Source organism: Pristiophorus japonicus, chromosome 13, assembly GCF_044704955.1.
Source record: "Pristiophorus japonicus isolate sPriJap1 chromosome 13, sPriJap1.hap1, whole genome shotgun sequence".
NCBI classification, from domain to species: Eukaryota; Metazoa; Chordata; class Chondrichthyes; family Pristiophoridae; genus Pristiophorus; species Pristiophorus japonicus.
Genome location: NC_091989.1, coordinates 176,158,847 through 176,182,730, shown reverse-complemented (window position 1 = coordinate 176,182,730; position 23,884 = coordinate 176,158,847). Strand labels below are relative to the sequence as shown.

General features: G+C 43.9%; 1 protein-coding gene and 1 long non-coding RNA gene across 2 annotated transcripts in view; one reads left to right on the top strand and one right to left on the bottom strand.

The window, feature by feature from the left end:
- Window positions 1-23,884, bottom strand: part of wwox (WW domain containing oxidoreductase) — a 1,164,136-nt gene that overhangs the window by 164,374 nt on the left and 975,878 nt on the right. The gene's annotated exons all lie outside the window — the stretch shown is intronic.
- LOC139278361 (uncharacterized) lies at window positions 424-18,707 on the top strand. The gene is made up of 3 exons (XR_011596250.1): window positions 424-512; window positions 16,240-16,331; window positions 18,558-18,707. It is a non-coding gene; the product is annotated as an uncharacterized lncRNA (long non-coding RNA).

The window sequence follows — 23,884 nt, the reverse complement described above, 5'->3', positions numbered from 1 at the left end:
CTGAGCCACATAATGAGGTATTAGGACAGGTGACCAAAAGCTTGGTCAAAGAGGTAGGTTTTAAGGAGCATCCTGAGGGAGAGGTAGAGCAGCGGAGAGGTTTAATAAAGGAATTCCAGAGCTTAAGGCCTGGCCGTCAATGGTGGAGCGAAGGAAATCAAAGAAAAACGTGCAGCCAATCTTCATAGTGGCAGTGTTTTGGAGCACCAGGAATGTTTAAACAATTGTTGAAACGATACTACCATACATCTGCAAAAGAAACCTCTATAAATTTATGAATGACATGTGTTACAAGGCAAGATTCCAGAGTGTGTGCAATCATCAGAATGCTTAAAGACTTATTTGAAATTGTGCTATGTGTTTTTCCAAACCAAATTAAGTTTCTTCAAAATTCTTCTCCTCAGGCCGAAGCTTATAAACAAGAATTAGAGGAAGGAGACAACAATTCTGCCAATGAATCAAGACTGCAGGCTGCACAGTACAATTAAAACTTGGTGTTTTGATTTTTTGAGGTAGGGTCACATCTGAGACATTATCCTTCCTTTCTTATTCCGATGATGCTTGTCTCCAGCATTTTCTGTTTTTATGATCACCCGTCAAGATAGAGTGCAGTATTTGCCAGTGCAGCCTCTTCCCATCCTGTCATCATCATAGGCGGTCCCTCAAACGAGGATGACTTGCTTCCACATGAATTCACAGATGTTTCAATGATGTTCCAGTCGTGAACTCCAATTGAAGGGGTGGAAGATGCCTGTGCGTGGATTTTTTTAACATGTGGTGACCGTTGCACATCAGCCACCACACGGGCTTGACAGAGCTAGGCCTTTATCCAGTAGCAAGGATTAATCAGGATGACTGGAGACCTGCTCTGCTGCAGGGACCTTGTGCGCGCACATATGCAGTGTAACTGCAAGTCTTTTTTTAAGACGCATTTAAAACCTACCTCTTTGACCAAGCTTTTGGTCATCTGTCCTAATATTTTCTTATGTGATTTGGTGTCAAATTTTGTCTGATAACGCTTCGTGACGGAGGTCCGGCAAATGTTTGGTGCGGAGGGAGATCGTGGCAGAGGTGCAGCGAGTGTTTTGTGGCGAAGGAGCGATGTGAGATCGTGTCAGAGGTGTGGCAAATGAGGGTACGGGGCCCAGAAGAGCCGAGGGCCCAGGGGGAGCATGGGCCAGCGATCCTGTCAGATGCCGCTATAACAGCCCTGGTCTAGGGTCATAGTTCCTTTCCTTGTCAAATGATGCAAATTCATAAAGTAAACCGAGCCAGTAGTAATGGCAGCAGTAGGAAAAACTAGCAGGGGTAATGGATGATGCCAATGACCAATACTAAAACTGAATGAAAAAGCGGGGAACAATGAGGAAGGAAAACAGGAAAATTCTATCTGATAATTCAAAGTTGTTTTTAGGCTGAAAGAAAAATCCAATCACATGATTTAAGCAACTTAAATATCAGATCAAAGTGGAAATGTGGTGGCAAAAAATTGTCATGTGATTTGAATTAAACAACTCCAAAAAAGATGGTTAGAAGCATGTTCTATGCTTTCACATCCTCTTAGAGTTTGGGTGTCTAAACCCAGTCCGCTCTCCCTCACATTCGTGGACCACAAATAGTCCAACTCTACACCAGCAAAAGTGTTCTTGCAGCAGGTGCGAAGGATCTGTCAATGCGAAACTTGCAAGTTCCGAGTTTTCGCACCTGCGCAGAGCGTGTGGAATTACAGAACTTGTAGGGCCTTTCTGCGGACTTACGATGGCGTATGCTGTCATTGGCCCCAGCAAAATCCGGGCCATAGTAACTGTCTACAACAAGTAAGCTATAAATCAGAGCATTCTCAAGTGGACCTTGATCTCACGTTGACTCTTTCATTGCAAATATTAATTGTAAACTATTCTCATGAAACTACGGCAAAGGTCAAAAGGCACCAGGTGCAAAAGGAAAGCCAGAAATTTTTTTTCCAGCTCATTCTTTTAAAATGATCCTCGAATTACAAGATGTAGGTCTAAGTGAATGGGTCAAATGGCTCCCCCAGTGATGTAACTTAAGGCAGTAAGTAGCTAAACAATATGGGGGAGAAATTGGCCTGGTTTGCGTCTCCTGTTAGTGCCCCTTACCGCCCCGCAGGCGCTAAGTGTTACCGACTGGGTGCAGCAAAATCGCCGATGTCCGCGAACTTCTCTGGCGGTTTTGCGCGGGCGCTAACACTTACCGCCTCGATCTCCTGCGCCCCGGAGATCGTGGCGTCATCTGGTGCACAGCGCCCCGTTACTGCCCCAGATGCAATATTCGCTACCGCCCCCTGCAGCATCGCCGGGCGTCAACAACGGCAGCTGCAGGAGGTGTTGCCACCTCAGCCTGCAGCTTGTGGAGCGATATTTAACGGCAGCGGTGGTCAGGTAAACCCAAATTTATTTATCTCCCCATTCTGGTGCCTCCTGATTTCTTTTGCCCCCGTGATTGCTCAGCCCTGCCCTCTCTTAGAGTGCTTGGGGCTGCCGTACGTGTAGCGCATGTCCCGTGGTCCAACAGACAGCGCATGACGATTCATTCAACCCAGCGTTGGCCCTTCCCTTTAAGGGAGGGAAGCAGCCTGTATGGACGGCAGCGCTGCACCGAACACTGCTCAGCGCTCTGCCGCTACCGCCCCTCTCACTCCCTTTAGCGCTTTAAGGGAAGTAATGGCGCTTGATTTAGCGCTCCAACTCCCTCTTGGAGCGCTAAAGCGGAAGTTCCCGGCAGCAGCAAATCTTTTGCGCCCAGCGATGCTTTTGTTCCTCCCTGGAAAGTTATCGCCCCAAACAGGGCGCTATACAATTTCTAGCCCTCCAAGTCCAAAAGGTTGACAGCACCTCTCGACTCCGCAACCTCCACCACTGAGGAAGAGAAGAACGGCAATGTCACGGGAACACCATCACCGTCAAATCGCACGCCGTTTCTGTGTCAGAAATTGAGATTGAAAATGCCAAAAGGAGAAGAAAGCAGTTCCCAAGAAGGGCGCCAAGAAAGCCTCGAATAAAGTGACAGCACAAGGCGGCACGAAACGCAGAAGGTGGAGGAAGGAGTTACTCCGTCTATGTCTACAAAGTGATGAAGCAGGTGTAATAGAGAGCTCCCCCTAGTGGACTACTGCTCCACCTAGTGGACTACTGTGGTAATGCAACCGCTGATGTTTATAACAAAAGCATCATGTGACAAGGTCACATGGCAAGTACCTGTGGAGATATCTTGTGTGTGGTGTGCTTAGTGACGTTGCAAGGAATATATCACAGCAGGCTGACCTCCAACATCGGCATCTCCTCCGAGGCCAAGTGAACGATGTTTTCGAGCGCATCGTGGGTGAAGCTTCCCACCTGACCCATTGCAACAAGTGCCGCACCATCAGTTCCCCGGAGATCCAGACCATCATAGACTTGCTGGCGCCCGGGGAGCTGGCCAACCACGTACCATGTTGGAAGGGACAAAGGTAGTGAGCAAGCATGCCAGCTCCAAGTAAAACTCCACAAATGTCATGAAAACAACACACCATCCTGGCATGGAAATATGTCACCATTCCCTTTCTAATGCCACCTTAGCAACACCATCAACACGAGGACTGCTGCGGTTCAAAAAGAAGGGACCCCACCATCACCTTCTCGGGGCAATAAATGTGGTCACACTCTATGAACTAAACAAGGTTTGATGCTTAGGCTGCGTTGAGTTAGTTGACCTCAGCTGTGCAAGTGCTACAACTGGCCACGGTGTCCCTGGGGCAGGAAGAGGAGAATTTGCCAGAAATCTTGATTCCCGATCACTGGCCAGCAAAACCTACCTGCTAGAAGAGTTCACGTGTGGATGTTGGGTGAGGATAGGTTTGGGATCAGCTGCCATGACTCCCTCCACCTCTCGAGTGGTTGAATTGAAAGAAAAGACTTGCATTTATCTAGCGCCTTTCACGACCACCAAACGTTCCAAAGTCCTGTACAGCTAAAGAAGTACTTTTTCTTCGAAGCGTTGCCACTGTTGTTGTCATGTATCCTACATGGTTACTGTTGGTACTATCACAAGTTGTGCCACCAGAGGGCACAGTAGTGGGAGACTTGTAGGTTACCTGTACAGGTGTGCCTGACCTAGTATAAAAGGCAGGCCACCAGGTGTGATGCTCACTCTGGAGTTAACAAATAAAGGACTAAGGTCACTACAGTTCAAGTACAACACATTGCCTCGTGGAGTCATTATTAGAGCATCCAAGGACACAACAGTTGTATTGTGGGAAATGCAGCAGCCAATTTGCACACAGCAAGCTCCCACAAACAGCAATGTGACAATGACCAGATAAACTGCTTTTTTTTTAGTGAGGTTGATTGAGGATTAAATATTGGCCATAACACCGGGGATAACTCCCCTGTTCCTCTTCGATAAAGTGCCATGGGATCTTTTACCTAAGAGAGCAGACGGGGTCTCGGTTTAACGTCCCATCCGAAAGACGGCACCTCCGACAGCACAGCACTCTCTCAGCAGCGCTCAGTGAGTGTCAGCCTGGATTTTTGTGCTCAAGTACCTGGAGTGGGACTTGAATTCACAACTTCTGACTCATATATAAAACGGAAAAGAGTGACTAAAGTAAATGTTGGTCCCTTAGAAGATGAGAAGGGGGATTTAATAATGGGAAATGGGAAATGTGGAAAAGGCTGAGACCTTAAACAATTATTTTGCTTCGGTCTTCACAGTGGAAGACACAAAAACCATGCCAAAAATTGCTGGTCACGGGAATGTGGTAAGGGAGGACCTTGAGACGATCATTATCACTAGGGGGGTAGTGCTGGACAGGCTAATGGGACTCAAGGTAGACAAGTCCCCTGGTCCTGATGAAATGCATCCCAGGGTATTAAAAGAGATGGCGGAAGTTATAGCAGATGCATTCGTTATAATCTACCAAAATTCTCTGGACTCTGGGGAGGTACCAGCAGATTGGAAAGCAGCTAATGTAACGCCTCTGTTTAAAAAAGGGGGCAGACAAAAGGCAGGTAACTATAGGCCGGTTAGTTTAACATCTGTAGTGGGGAAAATGCTGGAGCTATCATTAAGGAAGAAATAGCGGGACATCTAGATAGGAATAGTGCAATCAAGCAGACGCAACATGGATTCATGAAAGGGAAATCATGTTTAACTAATTCACTGGAATTCTTTGAGGATATAACGAGCATGGTGGATACAGGTGTACCGATGGATGTGGTGTATTTAGATTTCCAAAAGGCATTCGATAAGGTGCCACACAAAAGGTTACTGCAGAAGATAAAGGTACGCGGAGTCAGACGAACTGTATTAGCATGGATCGAGAATTGGCTGGCTAACAGAAAGCAGAGAGTCGAGATAAATGGGTCCTGTTCGGGTTGGAAATCAGTGGTTAGTGGTGTGCCACAGGGATCGGTGCTGGGACCACAACTGTTTACCAAATACATAGATGACCTGGAAGAGGGGACAGAGTGTAGTGTAACAAAATTTGCAGATGACACAAAGATTAGTGGGAAAGCGGGTTGTGTACAGGACACAGAGAGGCTGCAAAGAGATTTAGATAGGTTAAGCGAATGGGCTAAGGTTTGGCAGATGGAATACAATGTCGGAAAATGTGAGGTCATCCACCTTGGAAAAAAAAACATTAAAAGGGAATATTATTTGAATGGGGAGAAATTACAACATGCTGTGGTGCAGAGGGACCTGGGGGTCCTTGTGCATGAATCCCAAAAAGTTAGTTTGCAGGTGCAGCAGGTAATCAGGAAGGCAAATGGAATGTTGGCCTTCATTGCGAGAGGGATGGAGTATAAAAGCAGAGAGGTCCTGCTGCAACTGTACGGGGTATTGGTGAGGCTGCACCTGGAGTACTGCGTGCAGTTTTGGTCACCTTACTTAAGGAAGGATACGCTAGCTTTGGAGGGGGTACAGAGACGATTCACTAGGCTGATTCCGGAGGTGAGGGGGTTACCTTATGATGATAGATTGAGTAGACTGGGTCTTTACTCGTTGGAGTTCAGAAGGATGAGGGGTGATCTTATAGAAACATTTAAAATAATGAAAGGGATAGACAAGATAGAGGCAGAGTGTTTGTTTCCACTGGTCGGGGAGACTAGAACTAGGGGGCACAGCCTCAAAATACGGGGGAGCCAATTTAAAACTGAGTTGAGAAGGAATTTCTTCTCCCAGAGGGTTGTGAATCTGTGGAATTCTCTGCGCAAGGAAGCAGTTGAGGCTAGCTCATTGAATGTATTCAAATCACAGATAGATAGATTTTTAACCAATAAGGAAATTAAGGGTTATGGGGAGCGGGCGGGTAAGTGGAGCTGAGTCCACGGCCAGATCAGCCATGATCTTGTTGAACGGCGGAGCAGGCTCGAGGGGCTAGATGGCCTACTCCTGTTCCTAATTCTTATGTTCTTATGTTCTTATGTTCTCAGAGGCGAGCGTGCTACTCACTGAGCCACGACTGACACTCAAAAACTGGCAGCACTAGCTGTCGGGGCTCATATGTGAACAATGCACACCTGGGTGAGGTAACGGAGGGCACAGGCTGCCCACGGAACCGAAACCCAGCGAGGTGCCACCGCCTTTTGGAGATGAAGGAGGAAGTGCAAGCGGCAAAAAGAAAATCTGTTTGAAAAAACAACAATGGGTCGAATACGGTTATTTCCATAATTCAATTAGCAGCCAAATCGGGGATTGAAATTTGCCATGACTTTCCTTTGTCATCGTGCTTCCTTCCCCTGACAGCCTCCTCAGTGTATATCAATGGCCTTTAAAATATTTATTTTTCTTTCTTTTGTGTGCCGTGTTTCGGGTGTTTAGAACCTTGTCAGCCGGGCGAGAGCTAGTTGACAGACTGAAAAATCGTCAAACTGTTCCGGCTTCTGGTAATTGCTGGAAGATTCAAAACAAATTTGCTGTGTTTAAAAACCCACAAGTCTATTTACATTAGTGGTCAAAACTCCTCCAGCCAGTAAAGTGGTGGAGGAAGAGGGGGGGGGGGGCGGGGGGAAGAGGGACGCTTAATGATATGCTGCGGAACAGCGTTTTATTGTAGCTGCTGGTGCTATCTGCTGATCAGATATTAACGGCTTCGCTAGGCAAACAAAAGCAAGTAATTAGCCTGATTTACTCTGCTACAGGAGCATTCGGGCTGTGGGATGCCTATGACGCCCCCTCATACAACATATCTTTGAGGCAATTTAAAGCGAAATTTACTGAGATAAGCAGCTGAAGCTTTGGAGTATAATTATCAGGGAGAAAAAAAAACATTGTTTAGCATACAGTATGTTAATGTTAGGTTAGTTTGGCCCTCTGTGCATAATTTGGTGGAAAACTTGCCAGCAAAAATATATGATTACATCTACAAAGCTGCCCAGCAAAACACAAGAGACAACATAATAACAAAACGTGAACTCCTAAGGCCTAATTACAACACTTGAGAGAGCAAATACTGGCTGCTGAACTAAGCAGAATCCGAGGGTCATTTGTAAACAGGTAGCAGGTTGTCCAGGTGTACGAGTCTGTGAGGAGAATACCTGAGCATGGGGGGCTCACAATGCAACGATCGCACTGCCGTGTTAAAATGTGCACCAAATGCGTCTGGAAAAAAAAAAATCCTTTGTTTAAACAGTCTGTGTTTCCTTCAGACTGTGCACGAGTTTGTACAAGTCCTCTGTGCATATTGGTGTTTCAATGGTCTTTCAGTCATAAGAGGCACTTAAAAAAAAATCATAAACAGACAGAACCTTAGGGTCGTTTGAATAAGAGTTGCACCATTAGAACTGTTTTAAAAACAGAAACTGATTAAGAATTATGACTATTTTGAATTTTGGGGCTTTTGTTCTGTAATTTTTTTTCATGCATTTTCCAAATGAAATACCAGTGGTACCAAGTCAGGTGATTTACTGCTTTTAGTAGTGCAAAGGCGTATTTGCTGAAGTCGTTATTAATTCAGGGTGTTTCAGCATTAGCTGTGAGACTGTTAGTTCCACTCCCTCATACAAAGATGTCAGTAACTCCTCCAAGCCACTTGTCCCCAGTGTTGGCATCAACACCCGCTATTTAAACAAAAAATATTTAAAGGATGTCAAACATTTTTAAACCGGGCTCAAAATAGTGAGAGTTTCATCAGAGTGTTTCATGTAGACATAGCAAAAAGAAGGAAAAACAGCAGCCCTTTTTCTGTGCAGTGAGTTTTGCACAATTCGATCCAAATCAAGGTCATTGCTAATAGTTATTGATTAAACTGGAGGGGTTTGCCATATTTTATTTAAATACTAATTGTACAGGAAGCATAAATGGACCAATTTTACAATTAAAACATGGTTAAGAATTATTTAACATTTACCGTTTATGGCCGAATTTACTTTCTCATTGCTTACAACAACAACTTGTATTTATATAGTGCCTTTAATGTAGTGAAACGTCCCAAGGTGCTTCACAGGAGTATTATGAGATCAATGATTTGGCACCGAAACAGCGAGATTTAAATAACTTCCATTCGGTGTAGACTATTTTTCTGACACCTCATTTCCAATGCTAGTTTAGAAACATAGAAAATAGGAGCAGTAGTAGGCCATTCGGCCCTTCGAGTCTGCACCGCCATTCAATATGATCAAGGCTGACCTTCTATCTCAACACCATATTCCTGCTTTTTTCCCATACCCCTTGATGCCTTTTGTTTCTAGAAATCTATCTATCTCCCTCTTAAATATATTTAGTGACTTGGCCTCCACAGCCTTCTGTGGTAAAGAATTCCAGATTCACCAGCCTTTGAGTGAAAACATTTCTCCTCATCTCGGTCCTAAATTTCCTACCCCGTATCCTGAGACTGTGACCCCTTGTTCTAGACTTCCCAGCCAGGGGAAACATCCTCCCCGCATCCAGTCTGTCCAACCCCGTCAGAATTTTATATCTTTCAATGAGATCCCCTCTCATTCTTCTAAACTCTAGTGAATACAGGCCAAGTCGACCCAATCTCTCCTCATACTTAATTCTTTTTTAAGCTCCCTTTAATTTGAAAGTGAATATTTAATACTAAGTTACTGTGGAAAGTTTGTTAATGTCTGTTTGTTACGCTGCAACTCGCCAGCTAAAACTTCAAAGAAAGCTTTCTAGATTTGGGTGAATATCTTTAAAAAATTCTGCAGCGAACACAATATGGGGATGAAGTATAAAAGCAGGGAAGTTCTGCTACAACTGTACAGAGTATTGGTGAGACCACACCTAGAGTACTGTACTGCATACTGTTTTGATCTTCTTATTTAAGGAGAGATATACTTGCATTGGAGGCAGTTCAGAGAAGGTTCACTGGGTTGATTCCTGAGATGAAGGGGTTGACTTATGAAGAAAGGTTGAGCAGGTTGGGCCTATACTCATTGGAGTTCAGAAGAGTGAAAGGTGATCTTATTGAAACATACAAGATACTGAGGGGGCTCGACAAGGTAGTTGCAAAAAGGATGTTTCCACTTTTGGGGGACTCTCGAACTAGGGGGCATAGTTTAAGAGTAAGGGGTCGCCAATTTAGAACTGAGATGAAGAGGAATTTCTTCTCTCAGAGGGTCGTAAATCTGTGGAATTCTCTGCCCCAGAGAGCTGTGGAGGCTGGATCATTGAATATACTTAAGGTGGAGATAGACAGATTTTTGAACGATAAGTGAGTGAAGGGTTATGGGGAGCGGGCAGGGAAGTGGAGCCGAGTGCATGATCAGATCAGCCATGATCTTACTAAATGGCAGAGCAGGCTCGAGGGGCCAAATGGCCGACTCTTATGTTCTTATGTAATAGTCATTGACATACAGAAAACCCTAATCCTGTTCAAATCTGCCACCCAAAATACTAATTTCTTTCAGATACTGAGTGGCCTGCTGTGCGTTTTTAGCATTTTATTTCCGAGTTCCACCATTTCTTTATTTTGACCAACTTCGTCCAAACTTTAAATGTGATTTAAATGAAATAAATTATAAAATTCCCTAATTAAGAAATCTCACCTCTGTTGAAATGTGTGTGCTTCTGTGAAGCGTCTTGGGATGTTTTACTCCATTAAAGGCGCTATATAAATGCAAGTTTTGTTTGCCAGCAGTCTGAATCATTGTGACATCATCCGATGACAAAAGACTTCTAACAATCGTATCATACCGGCGAATGGAAAAGATCCACTTTCCAAAGTGCATTTAACCACGAAGTGAAATTCATTAGTGCTCGGAATAGATACTTTCCCAACTCAGCCACCCCAATTTAGGAGATTGCTGAGCCAGGTATTTTTGCACAGGGTAAAAGAAATCGAAAATCAAGAGGAATATTAGCTGAGGCTGCTGTCACACACCTTCCGCTATCTGGTTACAGAAAGCCATTGGCGGACCTCTCAGCACAGACTGCCCAATGGTGCTCTCAACCACAGGTACTGTTTGGCACGGGAGGAGCACTAGAAGGGGAAAAAAATTAAACCCCATTAAAGGAGAGAATCTCACTTGAAGGCAAATTCTGATGGTGAGACACTTCCTTTGAAATGTTCATCACCGCACCCACCAACCCCCTCCCCCCTTAAATTCTAATATTATCAGATCTTTATTGAATAGGACGGCAGAGATATTCTTGTGCTTTTTATGTGAAAGTCTTTGCTAATTAGTTGAAATCACAACGCTGTTAGTGTTGCTCCATAATCAAGTCAATCAATAGTGAAGCTGAAGTTGATTGCTTGATTTTCCCACCCCTGCCCCGCAGCTTTCAAAATCGTCCCGTTAATCTTTTTCACACAGTTTCAATAGAAAATGTTATTCTATGTTTCTGATACTGAATGTTACTATAAAACAAATTTAGACAAATACATTGAATGACACAAAAGCACTTCAGATACTCTATTCATTCTGTCCAATGCATTTATAAAGTCTTAGGAGTCTTTATTTGGCAGCAGAAAAAGAGCCACACGATAGATATTGGTTTTACTTATTGCTGCAAGTGTTCTTTTAAACTGTGCTTTCAATTCCAAGAGAGAGGCAGAGTTCTGGATATGATGGTATAAATTGGTACAGCATTGCCTTTTAAAGTCATTATTAATTCTGTGCTGAAAGACGTTTAGTTATCATCAGTCACTGAATGCCAATGGCAGGGATCCATCAGCTGAACCAATACAGGTTTTTATAGAGATACACAAAGCAACATTTTCACTAGTTAGGAGCTTGCCTTTGAAACTGTGCTTCACAAAGGTCGGGTGAACAGTGGGTTCAACACCTCGAGGACACGGAGTAGCGTCCAGGCTGATGAGATTAAAGTCTCCTCCCTAACTGCTGCAAGACGTCTGGGTTTGGTGTGTTGTTAACCCAGTGCCCAAAAGGCACAAAACTGTTTATAATACCGAACCGCCACAGACTGAAAGTATTGTTGTGAGAGAGCACAAAGATAGGAAATAAAAATGTTGTGCCGAAGCAGTAGCAAGTGCTCTTCTGCGGGAAAAGGGAGATGGTTTTAAGGCGCATTATGGGAGCAAGACAGAAGGAGCTTTACGCTACATCTAATTGTGGCTCAGTGGGTAGCACACTTGCATCTGAGTCAAAAGGTTGTGGATTCAAGCCCCACTCCAAGGACTTAAGCACAAAATATCCAGGCTGACACTCCAGTGCAGTACTGAGGGAATGCTGCACTGTCGGAGGTGCCGTCTTTCGGATGAGGCGTCAAACCGAGGCCCCGTCTGCCCTTTCAGGTGGACATAAAAGATCCCATGGCACGATTTCAAAGAAGAGCAGGAGAGTTATCCCCGATGTCCTGACCAATATTTATCTCTCAATCCACATAACAAAAACAGACGATCTGGTCATTGTCACATTGTTGTTTGTGGGAGCTTGCTGTGCGCAAATTGGCTGCCGCGTTTCCTATATTACAACAGTGACTACACTCCAAAAGTACTTAATTGGCTGTAACGCGCTTTGAGACGTCTGGTGATCGTGAAAGGCGCTATATAAATGCAAGGTTTTCTTTCTTTTAACTCATGTGATACTTGACCTCCCAAGTATCTGATGCAGCCAGTGGGTACCAAAGGTTCTTTTTCTCACCACTGACAACCCTCAGCTTGAAGATCCCTCTTTCACAATGAAAAACACATTGGAACCATAGCGATGCAAGAGTCGAAATAACATTTATTTGAAACTTTACCAGTTCAATTATGCTCCTTGAAACTCCTCCACAGTGCAATTCCAGCACTAAGTTCTGGCTGCTGTCAAGCTACAGCTTAAAAAAATTGTTTAAGGCTTTGTTAAAATGTATCTGGTTTCTCGTTTGTAGACTGTCACATGATGTGAATTTTTTATTGATTGAATAAAAATGGAAATCAGTGCTGCAAAACTAAATATAGGATTATGCCGTTCTGAAGACATTTTCAAGGCTACAAATAAGCAGTCTTGAAATCCTCCTAAGGACCATAACATGGAGGAGGAGGGATTGGGGGGGGGGGGGGGGGTGTTGGGAACAGGCAGGATATTAAAAATGAGTTCTGCAACAAATCAAAAATTTAATATAAAATTCAATGGCATAATAAGTTAATCCTGAATTTATTTATTTTTTAAATCACATTTTTTTCCTCCACTTCATTATAAAGATATTAACATTTTAAGATTTTCCAAACTGACTAGGTTCTGTGCAATGCAGACAATTTTGACAATCAGGGGGAAAGAGAGTCGTAATATCTGCACAGCAAAACAGCGTTCAATTGCAATTATTATTTTATTCATGGTGTTTTTTTCCTCTGTAGTTTAGCCTCCAAAGGACACCTTGCTCCTTGAAATTCTTAAGTCTGCCTTTCCAGACCTGCCTAATACAAAGGGCTGCATCCAAAATGTTAACTGGTCTTTACAAAACGCTGACTAAAATGCTCGACATTTACAGCATTTTCTGCTTTTTGTCACTGTCCACATCACTCTGATCTGCAGCTAGCTGTATTTGAGATCTACTGTCTCTTTCTATGCTTTGCCCTTTCTCTGGATAAACACTTCATCTGATTTTGGAAGAAGTCCTAACTGAAATCAAAAGTCACCATCTGGCCTGAGTAAACCTGGCTACCAGTGCAATAGTACCAACAACCTAGCCGTTACTGAATTGTACCATCGCCACTAAGCCTGGCTACCAGTGTAATGCTGTAAGGACAGATCTACCAGCAAGTCTTTCATGCAGATCCTGTTATGTATAAAAGGCTTACATTTCTAATATAATTATGGACTTTGAATAAATAATAAAAAAGACAAACACAAATCACACTCTATTTTGGTTGAGAGGCAGGCAAGACTGGGTCATAGTGACCACTGGGCACAAGTGCGAGATAGGTGGCTTACAGTTTGTTTCGACATTGTTTTATGAATGTGTCCTAGTCCTATTTCCGCCACCCACCACAGCTGCTTGTTCGGACTGAACCCAACTTAGCCTAGAACTAGGGGGCATAGTCTCAGGATAAGGGGCCAGCCATTTAAGACTGAGATGAGAAGGAATTTTCTTCACTCAAGAGGGTTGTGAATCTGTGGAATTCTCTACTCTCAGAGGGCTGTGGATACTGAGACGTTGAGTATATTCAAGGCTGAGATCGATAGATTTTTGGACTCAAGGGAATCAAAGGATATGGGGATCGGCCGGGAAAGTGGAGTTGAGGTCGAAGATCAGCCATGGTCTTACTAAATGGCGAAGCAGGCTCGAGGGGCCACATGGCCCACTCCTGCTCCAAATCTTATGCGTTTATTGCACTGAAACTATAAAGTTACACAATCACTTTGCACAAAATAGTTTTAGATGTGCATTGTCGTAAAACCAGTCCAATCGTACAATTTGGGAGTCAGGTTGGCGATAGAACTTTGGACTACATCATGGCTTGAGGTATGAGACAGTTTTGTACCGGTTGCATAATAGAGTTTCCAGGTACCCATGACATGCAATGAATGTTTGCAGAGGACTTTGCGTCCCGTAGCCTCTCTTGTGGCTTTATAGATTTAGCCAGTATTTAGAAGCAGAGCTCTATTGTCATTGCAGGGATAACCTGGTTCAAGTGTTCACTCACCTAGAAGTGGTTAGGACGTCCCAAACAACTGAATGGAATAATGGCCTCAACACTTAAAACAAAAAGTTTTACACCAAACAGTTTCTTTTCTGCCGCATATTGCAGAGACTGTTTCTGAGCTTCAGTGTAAACAATGCAATTTGAATTTTATTCTTCCTGCCGCTAGTCAACATTTTTCAAAAATGCTAACACAGTTTCTGTTTGACTAATACATCTGTTGACCTTTTACCAAGGTTGGGTAAGAGATTAATGTGGCGGGAGCCAAGAGAAGATGTATTCCCTGAAAAAACTTACGACACCATCTTCAAACTGTTGACGAGTACAATTATTCATGTTCCCGACTTTCCAACTGGTGCATTATTATTTTGTCTTGTTTCTTCATTTCCAGAATTTGCCACAACTCCCTTCGAAAGCGTCAGGTTTTAACAAGAATTCAAAAGGGCAGAGAAGTCAAATACAAGATTATAATAATTCCTTGGGGCCCGCACTCGGTGGCCTTGCCGCCCAGTACTGCCGGTTGCCGCCGAGTTTTTTCGGCAGTCTCCCCACGGTGACAAATTCTTCTCGGCCTACCGGCGGCAGGAGGGGAGGACCGCTGGGAACCGCGCAGTGATGCCCGCGAGCGCACAAGTCGCGTAAGTGACCTCCCGCCCACCGAGCTGGCAGATTGGTGCGGGCGGGAGTCAGCGGCAGCTGGGGAAGGACCGCTGCCTGGAGGCAGGTCTAACCCCGACGGTAAGTAAGAAGACCTGAAAAAAAAGGTCCGTTCTTTATTTTTTTTCCAGCGATTTATCTGGATGGGGTCACCTGAAGATTTTCCATTGTTTTTTTTTAATTTTATTTTTAGGTGTTCCCCCCCCCCCCCCCTCCCTCCCTGGGCCCGATTCAATCCTCGGCGGCACTTTAGCGAGGATCACATTTGCCGCCGAGATTGAGAGCTCCCGCCTGCTTCCGCCCTTATTCATGGCGTAAACTCCTTTTTTGCCGCCGGGCAGTACTGGCATATCTTTTACAGGAATCTCCCTGGCAAAGTACCGCCCGGTCTCTCGGCGATCCTTTGAATGGCACTTGGGCGGGCCTTGGCTTTGACTTTGGTTTTGGTTTTTAGACTTCTCCAGGAAACTGCACCTCGACCTTCAGCTCATTTCCCCTTGTTATTTCTCATTTTGCTGCTGAACCTTCCACGCCTTCAAAAGGATGTCCAACCCACAGCCACTTATGGAGATTGTTTCTGAAGAGCCTGGCGAATTTTCAATGTCATATGTTTCATTCAGTGCATTTTACGCTGCCTTTCTAGTGCTTAGAACTATACAATCATAGACGTTTACTGCGCAGAAGATGCTCATTTTGACTAAAACTAGGCCTATTCACCCGTACATTCTTCTGCTTTAAATGTTTATTTACACTTCCCATAAAAGATGCAATGGTATCTGCCCTTGGCAAAGCATTCCAATGGTCAGCTGTGGCTCAGTGGGTAGCACTTGCGCCTTTGAGTCAGAAGGTTGTGGATTCAAGTCTCACTCCAGGGATTTGAGCACAAAATTCTAGACTGACACTCCCAATGCAGTGCTGAGGGAGTGCTGCACTATCGGCGGTGCCGTCTTTCAGATGAGATGTTAAACCGAGGTCCCGTCTGCTCTCTCAGGTGAACATAAAAGATCCCATGGCACTATTTCGAAGAGAAGCGGGGGAGTTATCCCTGATGTCCTGGCCAATATTTATTCCTCAATCGATTATCTGGTCATTAGCACATTGCTGTTTGTGAGAGCTTGCTGTGTGCAAATTGGCTGCCGTGTTTCCCACATTACAACAGTGACTGCATTTCAAAAGTACTTCATTGGCTGTAAAATGCTTTGAGATGTCCGGTGGTCGTGAAAGGCGCTATATAAATGCAAATCTTTCTTTTCTTTTTGGTCTATACTCTTGCATTGTGATTTTTCATGAAGACATTTCCTGCAAGGTTTGTAAGTAGATGCACGTACACAGAGGCATTTAGTGATACAATGAGTTCATGCAATTTCACGCTGGTGATTTGTCTGATTACAACTCCCAACATAAATACCAGACTTCACAACAGCATAGATACTTTTAGATGCTGTGAGAATTCTGAGATTTTAGTTTCTTACTGAATTGAACTGTTGCAAAAATATATAGAACTGTAAGACAGGTTTTAAATAATTTTTCTTTCCTAACCCTAAATGCAGTCAGTCCTCCTTGCTTGGAGCAGCATCTTCTGCAAGTCCTGCGTCTTCTATTCCCTCAACACTTCTGAAACATCTTGTCCTTCTGCTCAAACGTAAGTTACCTGTGAATGTCTTCTACGTATTTGGTCTCTGGCAAAAAAAACCCTGCGTACGATTCACTTCTGTCACTGTTATGCTGATTTCACAATCTTCCTCTTTCTCAAACTCACTAATAACAGCTCTGAAAAAAAGACTTACTTTTTGATTCTGCTTTGCAGATGCAGAATCCTGAGCAAGTTTCTCATTTGTAAATTTAACAAGAGCTTAACTAGCAAAAATTGGCCTTTTCCCGGCCCTTTTAATGATATCCATTAAATCATTTTTACGGGGGGTTGGAATACTCAGGGCAGCACTAAACCCGGACGAATGGCTCATTAGCACTTTTCTACTGACATTGTGACACTATCCAGAACAGAGCGGTTCGCTTGATGGGCGCCCATCACCACCAGCCTCGATATCCCACCTGCAACACCTACCACCGAGAAGGGCAAGGGCAGCATACATCATGGGATCAGCATCACCTCCAAGTTCATCGCTGCTGAGCTAATATCCCGGAAGTCCCTGTTTAACATCACTGCGGGAGCACCATCACCACAAGGGCTGCTGTAATTCAAGCCATCACCTCTGCAGCGCAACTAGCGATGGCCCTAGGGATGTAGTCTTGCCAGCATTTCCCGCATCCCAAGAACAAACAAAAAAAAAATGACACATTTTTACCCACATCAGTGTCAGCTGTGGCTCAGTGGGTAGCACTCTCGCCTCTGAGTCAGAAGGTTGTGGGTTCAAGTCCCACTCCAGGGACTTGAGCACAAAAAAATCTGGGCTGACTCTCCAGTGCAGTGCTGAGGAAGGTGTAGTCTTTCAGATGAGACGTTAAACCGAGGCCCCTTCTGTTCTCTCAGTTGGACGAAAAAAAAACCATGGCACTATTTTCGAAGAAGGGCAGGGGAGTTATCCCCGGTGTCCTGGCTAATATTTATCCCTGAATCAATATAATAAAAAAAACAGATTATCTGGTCATTATCACATTGCTGTGTGTGGGAGCTTGCTTGTGCGCAAATTGGTGGCCGTGTTTCCCACATTACAACAGTGACTACACTCCAAAAAGTACTTCATTTGCTATAAATTGATTTGAAATGTCCAGTGGTCATGAAAGGCACAATATAAATGCAAGTCTTTCTTTCTTTCACATCTTTTTCACTAAAATTATTGAGCAGGATAAAATATGGCCCTTTTTAAACAAGCGTCCAATGAAGATCTCCAGGTTGACGTGACCTTTATAACATATTGAAAATTGAGATGCGGGATACCTGCAATATTATTTTAATTTCCAACTGAAGGATAGCATTTTTTGTTATTTTATTTATTCACGGGATGTGGGCATCGCGGGTAAGCCCGGCATTTATTGCCCATCCCTAATTGCCCTTGAGAAGGTGGTGGTGAGCCGCCATCTTGAACCGCTGCAGTTGTTGTGGTGAAGGTACTCCCAACTGATACAACTGAGCCGCCATTTCAGAGGCCAGTTGAGAGCCAACCACATTGCTGTCGATCTGAAGTCACTTATAGGCCAGACCGGGTAAGGACAGCAGATTTCCCTCCCTAAAGGACATTAGTGAACCAATTGGGTTTTTATGACAATCCGGTAGTTTCATGGTCACCATAGCTGATACTAGCTTTTTAATTGCAGACTTATTTAATTAATTGACTTTAAATTCCCCAACTGCCGTGAGGGGATTTGAACTCACGTTTCTGGATTATAAAATCAGGCCTCTGGATTACTTGTCCAGTAACATAGCCACTCTGCTACTGTATTTCCATGTCTATCACTACAGCTGGAAATTCTTAACTCTATGCATATTACCTAGGCCTTCCTGTTCTTTGATGTTGGGTACTACTGCAAGCCAGTCAGTTAAGCAGTTCAACAAGTGTGGGTGGGGGTCAAGAGTGAGGTGATGACCCCTCCCAAAAGCTCTGCAACGGTCAGGAATTAAACATTGCTGTCCTGCCATTGTGTTAAAACTGCTGCATCGGTCTTTTACACAAAACATTGTTGCTAATACAGGTCCTGGATTCCTGATACCAGAAGATGGTGAAACGAATGTCATATACACATAGACATCCATCCACATATGTATCACAGACATATCAAAGTTTCAACAAAACAAACTGAAGAGTCTCACAACTGGATTGATTCACCGTTAGTTTTTGGTAACATCCTCCCTTAATTTCAATTTTTTTTTAATTGTTAATTCACATAATTATACTTTTGTTACATTCAGGTCCCATGGAATGGGAAATGTGATTGAAATCTTTGGAGAAGCTACACATTGGCTGTGAGGAAATCTGTTACATCGGTTGCACTAATGTGAAAGTCACACTGTATCACCAGCTTTGCAGGTTCTCAAAAATTACATTTAGGAGCAACGTATGTGACACTATATTTCATGGTCCATCCAACTGGACTGAAACCCTGCTACTGTTACTATTGTTGACAGTGATGAGAATCCATTGTATAATAACTGTTGCATTTAAAAGGGAACATATTGATAGTAAATACATCCATGCAGAGTATTATCTACGTAAAGTATGTAATCTATTGAATGCTAAAAAAAACTCTTAAGTTAGTCAGTGGAAGTGCACCATAAAAATCCATTATGTTAGTCTCAGAATCTGCATGGTTAATGACAGTGTGCACTTGTGAAGGAAAAAATTAATTTAGATATTTGAAACAATGGGCACCAGCGACAGCACCAGTACTTGACACACACTATGTCTACTTGGAGACGAGTTCTATTAAGTTGTCAGTCATAAATGACATTTAAGTTTATATTATGTCAGCTTCCCGCTTCTCTTTTTTTAAGATCTGCCCATGTCATTCACTATACCCTGCTGAAGGGAGGGGTGAGCAGATGATCAGCTCACAGGGCTCAGCCAATACTACTCTCACGTAGCTTCTGCTCAATGTCTCCCTGTGTGGATATAATGTCAGGCATGGACTGACGTCCTACCATTGCGGGAGCTCCGCCATTCTGTGTCTTTGAACACCCCAACTAAGACCATGTTTTTAAAAATTATTTCTAGTTGTCTGTGCTTAAAGAAAATGATGTACAATAAAAGAAAGAAAGACTTGGATTTATATAGCACCTTTCACGACCACCGGACATCTCAAAGCGCTTTACAACCAATGAAATACTTTTTGAATTGTAGTCACTGTCGTAATGTAGGAAACACGGACAGAAAGCTCCCATGAACAGCAGCGAAATAAATGACCAGATCATCTGTTTTAGGTGTTGATTAAGAGATAAATGTTGGCCAGGACACACGGAAGAACTCTCCTGCTCTTCTTCGAATAGTGCCGTGGGATCTTTTATATCCACCTGAAAGAGCAGACGGGGCCTCGGTTTAACGTCTCATCCAAAAGTAATTCCTGACAATTCCTGTATACTGAAAGTCTCATGGCAGTGCCACATTCAACACAGGATCGTGACTTCAGATGGCATCTATGCCAGCACGGTTATGAGAGAAATGTGGTCAATATTTTACTCTAATTGTGAGTCTGATTTGTGGTGGAGCTGTCAGCTACTGTTGGCAAACAAAACCATTATCAGTTGCATCTCCATGGGAGCGAAGGCCAAAAATACAAGTTTGACACAACTGTGAAGGTGTTTTTTTGTCACAGGACTGCGGGAGACACAGTTGTTGCACTTGAAATTTTGGCCAGAGGCTAAGAATAAATGCAACAAGATGAGATGATGGGAATGGATGAAACACAAAATAACCCTGCAAAAGTAAAAGGTAGAACAATGTAAAGCACATAAATCGAACAAGAAAACACCTGAGATACGATAAGTGAATGTGTCTCTTTCTTTCGCCTTAGGCCAGCAATATAGCATGTTGGCCTTCATAGCGAGAGGATTTGAGTATAGGAGCAGGGAGATCTTACTGCAGTTGTACAGGGCCTTGGTGAGGCCCCACCTTGAGTATTGTGTACATTTTTGGTCTCCTAATCTGAGGAAGGACATTCTTGCTATTGAGGGAGTGCAGTGAAGGTTCACCAGACTGATTCCCGGGATGGCAGGACTGGCATATGAAGAAAGACTGGATCGACTAGGCTTATACTCACTGGAATTTAGAAGAACGAGAGGGTACCTCATAGAAACATATAAAATTCTGAGGGGATTGGACAGGTTAGATGCAGAAAGAATGTTCCCGTTGTTGGGGAAGTCCAGAACCAGGGGTCACAGTCTAAGGATAAGGGGTAAGCCATTTAGGACCGAGATGAGGAGAAACTTCTTCACTCAGAGAATTGTGAACCTGTGGAATTCTCTACCACAGAAAGTTGTTGAGGCCAGTTCGTTAGACATATTCAAAAGGGAGTTAGATGTGGCCCTTATGGCTAAAGGGATTAAGGGGTATGGAGAGAAAGCAGGAATGGGGTACTGAAGTTGCATGATCAGCCATGATCATATTGAATGGTGGTGCAGGCTCGAAGGGCCGAATGGCCTACTCCTGCACCTATTTTCTATGTTTTTATGTTTATAACATTAATTCGAGCAAAACAACAACCTGAACCAGTAAAAGAACCAGATTAACCCATTCTACCTTATTCCCATAGCAGAAGGTGTTGGAGATTTACACAGATGCTCTTGACACTTGTCTGTATAATCCTAAACAGAACCAGACTAGCTTTTCAAAGGAGGCTCCTTTTCTAAATAAAAGAGTTAATCCGAATTAAGATTAACTTTAATTATCTTTTCTAATTTTAATTCTCATTGAATATCTTTGTTCGTTGCAGCACTCCCGGCGTGGGTCAAACTCCCCGGGAGCTGTGTCTGAACCGACAGGCAGTACAGATGCAGTCATTACCCCAAGGGGTGCTTCACAATGTTTCCATTAAGCTGTGTGGCTGGGCAGTGCTCTGGAGGTCCCGCACTGCCTGCTCACCGGCTTTTAAATAGGGAAAACCACGCATGCGCGGTATATTGAATGGACCGAGCACCCTCCAAAAAATTAAAGGGAACGTTACGTAAGACCATAAGAAATAGTAGCAGGACTAGGCCATTTGGCCCTTCAAGTCTGCTCCGCCATTCAATAAGATCACGGCTGATCTGATCCTGGCCGCAACTCCACTTCCATGCCCGCTCCCCATAACCCTCGACTCTCTCATCGTTCAAAAATCTGTCCATCTCCACCTTAAATATATTCAATGACCCAGCCTCCACAGCTCTCTGGGGTAGAGAATTCCAAAGCTTCACGACCCTCTGAAAGAAGAAGTTCCTCCTCATCTCTACTTTAAATGGGTGACCCCTTATTCTGAAACTATGCACCCCCACATTGGTGCTCGGTGATCTGACTATTTCAGGTGTTCAAAATCTTGAACGGTTTTGAGTAAATAAGGAAGAACTGTTTCCAGTGACAGAAGGTTGGTAATCAGAGGACACAGATTTAAGGCAAAAGAAATAGAGGCAACTTTTTTTTACAGTCGCTGTGATCTAGAATGCATTTCCCTGAAAGCGTGATTCAGTAGTAACTTTCAAAAGGAAATTGCAGAAATACTTGAAGGGAAAAAGATGTGCAGGGCTATGGGGACTTAGCTAGGGAGTAGGACTAATTGGATTGCTCTTTCAAAGAGCCTGCACAGGTGCGATAGGCCGAATGGCCTCCTTCTGTACTGTACTGATTCTCTGCTTTAAAATGTGTGTTAAATTATCTCAGCTGCACTGACAGCCGCAGCATTTTCTTCCAGGCAGTTCATGTCCATCCCTTTAACCCTCCCAGGCAGTTCATGTCCGTCCCTTTAACCCTCACAGGCAGTTCATGTCCGTCCCTTTAACCCTCCCAGGCAGTTCATGTCCGTCCCTTTAACCCTTCCAGGCAGTTCATGTCCGTCCCTTTAACCCTCCCAGGCAGTTCATGGCCCTGCCTTTATCTCTCCCGATAAAGTACCCTCCAGCAAAAAAAAAGCGCAACTTTTTTCAGCAAGAATAGCAGTTTTTTATTTGTTCCTGGGATGTGGACATCGCTGGCAAGGCCAGCATTTATTGCCCATCCCTTATTGCCCTGGAAAAGGTGGTGGTGAGACAGCTTCTTGAACCGTTGCAGTCCGTGTGGTGCAGGTGCATTGTAGCCACAAATCCAAGTTCCATTACACCATGTACTGGTACTGCAATGCATGGAGCCGCATGCCATTTATAGCCTCGCGGTAACATTAATAGCTCATCCCAACTACAGCTGGTGGGTTTCAATGGCATCCCCACTGTAGTACTGAGGGAGTGCTGCACTGTCCGAGGTGCCGTCTTTCAGATGAGACGTTAAACCGAGGCCCCGTTTGCCCTCTCAGGTGGGCGTAAAAGATCCTGTAGCACTATTTTGAAGAAGAGTGGGGGAGTTCTCCCCGGTATCCTGCCCAATAATCATTTCTCAACCACCATCATGAAAAACAGATTATCTGGTCATTATCACATTGCTGGTTGTGGAAGCTTGTTGTGCGCAAATTGGGTGTCGCGTTTCCCACATTACAACAGTACTTTGGGGGATCCTGAAGTCGTGAAAGGTGCTATACAAATGCAAGTTCTTTCTTTTTTTTCTCGGATTTCAAAACCTGTGGATTTGTATGTGTAATATAGCCACAGTTTTTCTTTCTGCACATAATGTTCAGAAGGGAGAAAAATAATGAGGCTTTTAACACTATTTGAGTCTTTATGCATTAACATTAGTCTGAAAGGAGTTCTCAAGTTTCGAGTGAACCACTTTGACTTTAGCCGCCGTCTACTTGCCGCACAACTGAGAAATTTTTGTCACAGGCAACGGAAGGGATGATGTTCACATTTTTGGCAGAGAGCTTTGTACTTTACAACAAACATGCCGATCCTGGCTTCGGGCCAACAGTCAAACACTTCAGCTGAGGAAATGGGAAATTTTGAGGTCTGACATGACAATGTAGAGATCGTGTAAAACTTTGCTCCTGCCAAACTGTCAGAAAAACAAAAGGCTCGACTAATGCATGGAGCAGCCCCATGATGCCAACTTGTGTTTCTGTGCCGAGCTGTACATTCCACCCAAGTGGTTTGCCCGAGACTGTTAACACGGACTTACTCTGAAGTGCCTGGCAGTCAAAAGGTTACCAAATAAGGGAAATAGCTGAGTTGCAACATTGCTATTTGCAGTCAGATTGCTTCTATGCTGTCGAGTACACGAGGTCTCAATCAAACCCGCACCAATTTTATCTTGTTGATATGTTATTCCTTAATACAAACAGAAGTAGTTTGAGACCTGGCAACTCTGCAATCTGGAAGCTGCTGCAAAATGAATTTGGGACACAAAGTATAGATATTTCTGGTTTTATTGCAATATTAGAGAACTGAAGTTATTTTGTCTTAGGGACAAGCACATATTTCAGCAGTTGTCTTGCTCAGGTATCAGCAGTGGCTCAGTGGGTAGCACCCTCGCCTCTGCGTCAGAAGGATGTGGAATTAAGTCCCACCCCTGAGACTTGAGTTCAAAAATCTAGGCTGGCACTCCAGTGCAGTGCTGAGGGAGTGCTGCATTGTTGGAGGTGCTGACTTTCGGATGAGATGTTAAAGGAATGAAGGGTTATGGGGAGCGA